Below are 9,866 nucleotides of genomic sequence, written 5' to 3'. Positions count from 1 at the left end.
GATGCATCAATTTCTTTTAAAGGCTGGACAGTGGAAGAGAGAAAGGGTTCTACATTGCCAAGCTGGAGGTGTGTAAACATCACTTACTCTCCACTAGATACCTGCTCTTTGATAGCTGAGTTCTGGCAATACATAGCTGTACAGAATCCTTCAGCCTGCCCTAGTTACTGCTGATAAATTAATTATTTCTGGCCATGGTGCCATGAAAGTAATAATCACTGCTGGAGCTGTGATGCTTCAAATGAAGGAGTCCACACTGGCACTGGTAACAAAGTGCCTCTGAGGGCAGTCCTGCTGCCCCTGGGAATGGATATTTTTGGGTTCATTTGCTGTTGGAGGTAATGTTAAAATAACTGTGACTTCCCAGTATCTTCTTATTCATAGTTATGGGAATTCCTGACATATTGCTGGATCTTACTTATAGCCCAACCAGGAAGAAGTGGAAAAGCAAAAGATGTTAACTTGAAAAGCAGAAGATACTTAACTTCAGATATGTGAGGTTTTCAAGGGACAAGAAATGAAGCAGTTCTCCCCCTTTTTTTTGTCTGACTGAATGACGACTTGCAGCAGCTTCCCCATGGGCTGCATTTACCTTTCACCAAATCAGTCTTCTTCAGCTTAATCTCAAAGTATTTTCAACATACACCCATTACGACCTGTATGTCTATCATGAAGTTAAAAAAAATAATAGAGCAAATATCAGGATTTTTCCTTATCAAAAAATCAAAACTATTTTTAAGCCCCCTGTGAGTTGGACACACACCTTCTACTGTAATATTATCTCAGAAAATAAGGTAAATAAGTAAGGGTCACAATGGGTGTGTGACATGGAACACTTTGATTATTTAATTCTGAATCCTTGTAACTCTGACAAGTTACAGTCTACTGACAAATAACTGGGCTTTTGTCCCCACTCCTCTGGGTCTTCAGTAGCCCAAGGAAAAACACAAACAAAGACCTTGCTGGACACTGGGATCCAGCAGCGCATCTTCATCTATGAACCCGCAAGCCAGACACATGTCATTGCAGAAGGGATGCAGCCAGCCAGGTGACTCTCCTGTTACTCAGCCTGCTTTCTGCTCATGCTCCCTGGCTCTCCCTGCCACTCCCTCTGAACACCTCCTAGGAACGCTGTTCCTACATGCTGCTGGAAAGGAAAGAAAAACAGCCTCCTTCTCTCCACTCTTTGAACAAGCTCATTTGGAGGGGAGGGAGTACTCCTGCTGCTCAACACAGCATGGAGAACTATTTCAACTATTTCAGAGACACTTTTTTTTTTTTTCCTCAAACTCACTGATGCTCAGGGTATGTCTGATTGCAATTAATGCTTTCATGCTTTGAAGACCACAAGAGAAATCATCTACAAGTGGGACTGAATAATGAATACAACAAACTGGTGCATTCTTCCTGTGCTGCCAGTCATGAAAGGTCTTCTAATTGAGTTACAGCTTTCACAGTAAGCTTTGGATCTTGCAAGGAAGCCAATGGTAGGAGGTAATTTGTACACTTTTATTTTGATTCAGTGACCTACAATTTTAACACAATTAGAAAAATTCAAAGGGTAAAACTACAATGTCTGTAGACAGATATACACAACAGAACTTCTCATATCCCTCGCATAACATGGGTATAGATTATAATTTAGCAATAGGAGTAAGTCACCACCAAAATATTTTTCATTTCATAAGAAATGCTAGCAAAGATCTGACTGACAGTTATAAACCACAAGTTAATTTGCAATTAAAATAACACAATAATAAAGTGTTATTCTGTGGTTCCATTGAGAGAGACACAGACTGAACAGTAAGAAGACGGCTCTCTCTCTTTTCTTTCTTCCCAAAGCGTTCGTGCTGATATGCATAAAGGATGGTGTCACATAGCAACACACTGATTCAACATGTGTGGTAGTAACAGTTTTCTTCAGAGAAGTCTGCTGACGTAGAAGTATTACTCACTGGTGATTACCTCTAATAACGGACAGGAATTAATTTCTCATGCTTACATGTGCTCACTTTTGCATTTTTTTTTTTAGTGAGGCTGTGAGGCATACATTTCATTGAAAAAAAAAAAAACTGAAAGAGGCAAACAAACAGCTGACAGTGCTCAGCAAGAACAAAGCTTTTAATCTGGCAAATGGGAGATGAATGATCCCGTGTGCTGGAATCAGGTTGTGGAGGATCTGACCATTTTCCATAAAGGCGTTGTTCTCAACACTTGGCACTGGCCATAACGCTTGGAGTAATACAAATAAATCAGCTTAATAAAGAAATAGATTTGATCAACTACTTGGAAGAGTCTGTGAAAATAGCCTCACAAGATGACTAGGAAGTCAAAATATAAAGGGAAATCCATATATGTAAAAGAAACAAAAAACACTGACACATTATTCTGAAACTTTATCTTTTTCCCACTGTACAAAGACTAAGATCAACTTCCATGAAACAAAAGTGGAGAGACAATGCTTTGGATTAATTAATTCTCAGTAAAGCATCTGTGATCCACTCCTTCCAGGAAGAAAAAGTCTTGAACACATCCTTGTGTGCACTGCTGGTTCAGGGTGCCATCTCATGGGGACACAGATAATATTATTTTTCCTTTGTCACTGACGGCCGCAGATACTGCACCAGCTTCTTTTGCCAGGCTGGAACTGTGACTCAGAAAAAATGGAAACACACTCACAGTTGCCATGTGTCCTCGTTTTGGATAGGACAGAGTTAACTTTCTTCATAGCTAGTAAGAAGCCATGCTCTGGATTTGTGCTGAGAAGAAGGCTGACAACATATTGATGTTTATAGTTGCTGCCAGAACAGTCAAGGACTTTTCAGCTTCTCTGCTGTGCCAGTGTCTGCAGGTGCTATAAAAGCTAGGAAGGAGCACATCCCATAATTACTGGCTTAAGATTCGATCTTAGGTTTAGGATTGAGACCCATATTGGCAAATAGTATATTCTGTATCATGCACATCATGCCCAGTATATAGATAAGGCTCTGTCTGGAAGTGTTCTCTCTCTCGGGGTTGGCTCTCACTCTCTTGGTTGGCTCTTGTTCTCCCGGACGCTTGGGCTCTTACCTGTTTTCTGAGATTGTGGTTTCGGGACTGTCCCTGCTCTTGGATCGTTAGCCGGGAATGGGCTGAGCCTTGGTCAACAGGTGGTGAGCCGTTGCACTGTGTATCACTCAGTTGTATATTTGTATATGTTACTATTATCATTATTCCTATATTATTATTTTCAATTTTATTGTGGTTTAGTAATCAAATTGTTCTTACCTCAACCCACGAGTCTATTTTCCCTTTACCCCTTTCATTCTCTCCCCTATTCCAGGGAGGGGTGAGCATCAGCGAGCAGCTGTGTGGTGTTTGCCACTAGCTGGGTTCAAACCACGACACCATGTTGCCTCAGTCTTTTTTATTTTCATTTACTGTTATTTTCAATTCTTTGAGGTGACAATCCCCCCGCAAATATTGTTTAGGTGAATGGATTCACCTTACTGAAACCACCTTACTCCTTGAGTAGTTACTGATGATGCTTTCTCTACATATCCACAATTTATTATGCTTGATCTGTGGAGGACCTCAATGAGCGAATTACTGGGAGCATAATAATCCATCAGTAAGTTCCTGAGCATAGGAGCAATTTTAGAATTATCAAGGACTCCTTCACCTAGCAAAAGAAAATCTGTATGGGGATAGGATTGATACTGTGACTTGATCAATGTGGAAACTCTAAAGAGAAAGAACATCACATTGGCATAACGTAAATTAGCATAAGTACTTTTCCCAAGAGGAGTAAAGGGATCAAGCAGCCCTCTCTCTCAGACAGCAAACTAGTTTTAACTCAGAGCTTCAGCTTTTTCTGGAAGGGATTACGTGACCTTCACTGACCACTGTAGCAGACCTGGATTCTGACACACAGCTTCTCTTCCAGCTCTGTGTTTGTATTACTCCCTTAAGTGTCTCCTTATCATGTACAGAGGAAGGGTGTATGAGAATTAGGGACTTTTCCCCCCCATCTTTCTTTTATCCATTGTCATCAGTAGATGAGTCACTTCTATAATCCACGTAGTTATGTGTCTGTGTGATTAATGTGGGTGAAGGCACACACTTTCCCAGAGTTGCTTAGTGCAGTTTCACAGCCCGAATATGTGCATATTAAAGGAAAGTAAAAGCTTAGAATCAATATTTGCTGAAGATTTCATTGAAAATGGGCGTGCCTTCACAGTTTGAATTTTCTCCTGTTGTGTGTTTTCAGTGGAGGATGAAGACCTTTGCTGACCCCTGAATGCAGCTAAGATGAGGTGTGAACATGTTAATTCTTGCTTCTCCAGTTGGTATTTGGCAGATCTGTTAAAGGCAACCAAATCAACCAAACCACAGGGTGCATTCTGATGCACTGCCTGAAGGAACACACCCTGCACATTGTCTGTATGATAAGTCAGCTATAGAAGTTATACCTGCAAACCTGACTTCCTGATGTAAAAATTACAAATAATGGTCCAAATAAAACCTGAGCTAACGTAAATTAATCAGTGCCCAAGAAAGCAAGGGAGCTATTCCCATACTTGTTTCATCTCATATCGCCACTAACCCAAGACTGGTAGACTTGCATCACAAAACACATAGAAAAGACTATTATATGAGCCGATAATAGGGAAAGTATAAAAAGTTGTAAATTGTAAAAAAACCCTATTCTATATTTTACAAAAGAACGTGCGAGGACTTTTGATAGCAGAATACTTCCTTTTCACTATTTCAGTTACATTTACTCAGGTGATAGGTAACTTACTGAGAAGTAGCTTTCTTCAGTCTGAGACCTAATGGTTCCATTAAGCTCTATAGGGAAACTTCAGAGGATACTGCATGTATATTCCAGCAAGCTAATAAACGTCACAATGACATTAACATTTATGTAACAGGAATAGGTGACCTGGAAAGATGTAATTAGCTATATAGGAACTTGTGATAATGCAAATACCTATCCATCTAACTATCTAAGGTCAAGATTCAAAGACCACTGCAAAGGTGGCTACTCCCTTCATTGGGTTTTGGGTAAAATAGGGCAACAGAGTTGTTAGTGAGCATTGTATTGAAAGGTGTGGAGAAAGTGTTGTACATGTGGAGGAATTATAGACAGTTTATGGTGGATAATAGCCTGGTTCAAAGAGCTTCCTGCTTAAGATGAAAATTATTCTGCTAAGAGTGGCTTGGATGAAGAGAAAGTTAAATGAATTCTCTATGCAGTTTCTGCTCCTTTCAATACTAAACCTAATTAAAAGGCTTTGGGATTAATGAAAAGGGATCTAGGAGGGAAATGCTAGTCCAGAAATCTAGTGCAGACTAGATTGCAGTAGCTGCAGCCTGCTACTCCTACTAGAGCTGCTGGTCTCCGATGGTTGTGGGACTTCTTCTTATTTCGCTGAGCCTGAACAAGTGAGAGGTGCAACAGCAAGTGTCTTACCACTGCGGTGCTTGCCCTCCAGTACACCACCATTGCATCTTCCATACTGTGGGAAGAGGAAACCTTGGATGGCCCCACTTCTTCCTACCCTCCCATGAATCAAAGAACTGTGAGAGTTCTTCAGTATTTAAGGTCTTCTGCAGTTCCGAAGCAGAGGGCGTGTTTAGACCCTTCCTTCTTAAAATACTATTTTGAAGAAAATGTCAAGACAAACCACCATTCAGAAGAAAAATGTTTTGAAGGAGTTGCAGTATGGCCTAGTCCCAGATCAGTTCTCTTCCCCTTTATCTCCTTATTCATTCAGACTGCACGGCACACGGTAATGTTGCGAACACTGCTCTCTACAGTCACGCAGGCAGAAAACACTTTGAATTTAACAAGAGAATGGAGCAGTCTGCTGGAAATATCAGAGGTATCACGTCAGTTTTAAAAATTACTCATGCAGTGTGACCCTCTGTTTTGCAACAGCTGAGTTATTCTGCTGTATATTGTAATGGCAAAAGTTATTCCCCTGTCATCTGTGTAGAGGAGTCTGGTTAATACTTGTTAAAGTATCCACTGGAGCAGAACTGCTTTTCTCTTTCTTACTGCCTAACACCATTTAGATTTCTGGTACTCTGGCAACAGTAAACATGGCACACTTTCTCTTGCACAGGAGAGCAGATTCCCAGAAAGAAAATCTGGGTCAACTCACAGATTTGTATCTCTTCAAGACAGTGAGACACAAGCTGTGACAACCAGCTGGCTTGAACCTTTGCATAACACAGGCTGTAGAACCTGATCTACCATTTTTATTAGACCCAGGACTTCTGCCTGGATTGCAGCATATATTTTTAAAAAATCTGGCAGTGATTAAAAAAGACCCTGAGGTGATGAGAACATCTACGATATCCATAGGAGCTGTTCCAAAGATTCTACAGGTCACCAAAATCTTAAATGAAGGCTGTGAAGCAATCCACAGAGCACAGTCCAAACCTGAAGCTTTCTAAACTTGAAGAAACATTGTCTGAGGAACATTTTAAAAATTTATTTAAAAAGAGTCTCTGAAATGAGTAGGGCTGTACGCATGTTAAATGCAGTGACCATAAAGACATTTCAAAGAAAAATGCTGCTACATCAAACTCAACAGCGCACAGCACAAAACCCCTCCCTGAACCCATATATGGGTAGAAGAGTTGGCAGTTCCAGCTGGCGAAATTGTCTATCTTAAATGAACATGAGTCAACTAATACAGCCCTGAAGCCACATCTGCTCAGTTGTGCATGAAGTCATCATCAAACAGATTTTATTCCATTCAATCTCAATGAGTTAGCTATAACTAGAGAAATATATGAAACACTATTCAGAGAAGACCTAGGTGAAATGTTTGTCCTTGGCCTGTATACACAATGACAATATCAGTGTCCCTGTCTGGTGAGTTCATGATGAGGAAAGGCTTAGAAATTCCCAGACTTATGCTGTCTAGTGCAAATAGTACCCTTGAAGACAACACAGGCAAAGCTAAGAAAAATATTGTTTCAGATTTCATTTTTGTTCCTGACAGGGCCATGTCTGACCCCACGTCCCCTCATGGGGGCTGACCCTGACCCCCCCTTTCAGGTCCAAGTCCCAGACTGGCCTCAGCTCTTCCCCAGGGAGGTGCCCGATGCTGGGGGCTAGGACAGCCCCGGTGCTTCTGGCTGCTCCTGGCTGGGGTGGCGGCATGAGCCCTGGCTGCCAGCCCATCCATGACCCACCCAGGGAGCCACCTCAGCTCAGATTTGCTCAAGAACTGATTGTTCCCACCAGAACGAAACCTAAAACTGGTGGCTGGTCATCCCAGCTGTGAACCACCAGGTCGGCCACGTGGGAAGGATGGGTGGCACGTGGCCATGAGGCGTCACCAGAAAGACACGGGTAGCCGAAGAGCCGGGCAGGCAGGAAATCCCTGCCCAAAGGTCACTTCTCCCTCCCCTGCGCCTGTGCTGAGCCAGACAGCTCTCCCAGAAGGGCTGAGTTTGCCCAGGAAAGCCTCTGCCCTCTCCCAGCCACTGCTTTTACCTCCGCAGATGCAGGGGAGAGCCTGGAGGTCCAGCCTTGGGCACGGGAGCTCATTGTGTGCACGGTGAACAGGACCAAGGAAATGTAATGAGATTTGGACAACCTGAATTTTACCTGTGAGCTTTGTTACTGACAGCCTTTGTTACCTATGCCAGATTGATTTTCCTGCACCATTTCATCAGGTTGAAAAATACAGAAAAATAGAGGCTATCTTTTCCTACCTTTCTTCTCTGCCTTGCCTGCCCACACTGTTGAGTTCTTTATGGCAGTGATTTCCCTTAGCTGCATGGCTCTCATGTCATCTAATTAACAGCAAAGTCCCACTCTCACACTCAGGTTAGTCATCCTCAGCCACCTCTCAGCTGTCACGCAGAGCAGAGTCACAGATATGAGGCCTGGCTGTGCTGTAGACATGGCTTGTTTTATTGACGCATCCATCTATCCTTGGCCCAAGGTGTCCAGGCAAGGTGCAGTGCAGACCCCTCCCTTCCATGCCAAGAGACGATAGCAGGGTGATTCTCCACAGCTTACTCAGCCTTAAGAAACATGGGAGATCATGTGTGCCTGTGCCACCTAACATCGTAGCAATGCGGTTAACAATGCCACGGGCAATTAGGAGACCGGCTTAGCTGAGGCCCATAGGTACCTACAGTAACATCTTTAACATCTTTATTTTCACCACACTTAGTTGTACACAATCATTGTGACATGGATTCTTAGAATAGGGTAACTCAGGAACTTCAGCAGTGGGAAGTGTTAGATAATGTGACTGTACTTGTCCCTCAGATTGAGGTAATATCTTTGACATGACATTTCCTTAACTTCTCAGGAATTAATCTTGATGTCATCACTCAGCATTCAGCAGTATATCCTCAGGCAAAACTAGCTGCAAAGTCAAATTATAGTAGGAATACTGTATGAGTAAGACTTAAGTAAGGAGCACAGGATTCAGCCTGTTATCTGTAAAGATACAGGTGCCTTTTCTGATTTATTTTTTTAAATCTCATGCCCCTTTGCAGAAACCAGTTGTTTTTTTCTGGCGTTTCAGAAGGCAGATCAGTGTGAATGGAGAGGCATTTACTACTTACATGCCTGTGATGCACTTATTGTTTTAGACATAGGTCTAAAAGCTAAATATAACATTACAGATTTGAAAATCATATTGTATAGATGACACGGCCAGAAATATTAGCAGCAGGAACGTATCTAATAATACTCTGATACACTAATCAGAATGAGAAGGCAATGACAGAAGGGAAATTATATCCCCAAGGAAGTAGTGTGTTTTAAGTAAAGAGGAGGTTAAAAGTAGACCAGAGGCTCCATGATGGCAGACTGAAAGAGTAAAAAATTTCTGCCTCATGCTTTGAAGATGGGATAAGAAATAAATGGTTATATGTGAGTTAACCCACAGAATTTCTTGAGCACTCCACACCATTGATGCTATGCTTCCATCCTGATGACAACCCAGCTATCAGGTTCCTTCAGAAATCATCAGGTTTCCCATCCCTTGGTCCATTTCAGTTGTCTTTTGTGACAAATTCAATAAACCGCACTTTCTCCACTATCTCTGTTTGCCATCCCACTTCCCAAAGCCTGATTACAGGACTTAATCTTTGGTACATCATCTCTCTGCACAATCGAGCCAAGGAGAACAGCTGTTACTGACCATGCCTAAAAATCAACCAGAGCATCCTCCAGCATGTGGATATATGAGGACACTTCCTAAAATAACCTGGCAACTAGATCTCTTGAGGAAGAGGTTACCACAGCCTTCCCAGGTACAGGGGTGACTGTGGGTGTGCTTTTCACCCTCTGCCCAGGACAGGCAGCCTTCTGACAGTGTCGAAAAGGTTCAGTGAACTGTTTTATTCCAAATCATAAAGTGACACTGAAATTATTATGTCAAACTTGCATTGTCGTTACTTGGGGACAGGAGGTAGTTTATACATGTAGTGAAGCTTCCCAGACACTCCTGGCCCTGGAGGAATTACAGCAGCACGGAGATGGATATGGCACCAATTTAACAAGACGTTCATAAACCCATACAGCAAGATGACTTTACAAAACTGGTTTATAATTTGCTGTGTGTTCTGAGTCACTTCCTCTTCGTGCTCCCTGGGCATCGCACGTTGCCCCGGTTCTATCACTAACCCGCAGGTGGGGAACGCTCGGCTCCGCATGACCGCGCCCCAGCCTGTTCGGAGCCGGTTCTGTGAGCAGAGGCGTTCCCCGTTCGGGGGCAGCGCGGCTGCCGGCACACACCTCGGGAGGGGCAGGGCGCGGGCGGAGTGACATCCATTAAGCGTAGCGTGAGAGGGGGGAAAATTAAAATTTCTCAAACTTGGTGTGAGAAAGGGGAAAACTAATT

This window comes from Pterocles gutturalis, unplaced genomic scaffold, assembly GCF_000699245.1.
Source record: "Pterocles gutturalis isolate BGI_N339 unplaced genomic scaffold, ASM69924v1 scaffold6427, whole genome shotgun sequence".
NCBI classification, from domain to species: domain Eukaryota; kingdom Metazoa; phylum Chordata; class Aves; order Pterocliformes; family Pteroclidae; genus Pterocles; species Pterocles gutturalis.
The sequence above is the reverse complement of the archived record's forward strand: the minus strand, read 5'-3'. Positions refer to the sequence as shown.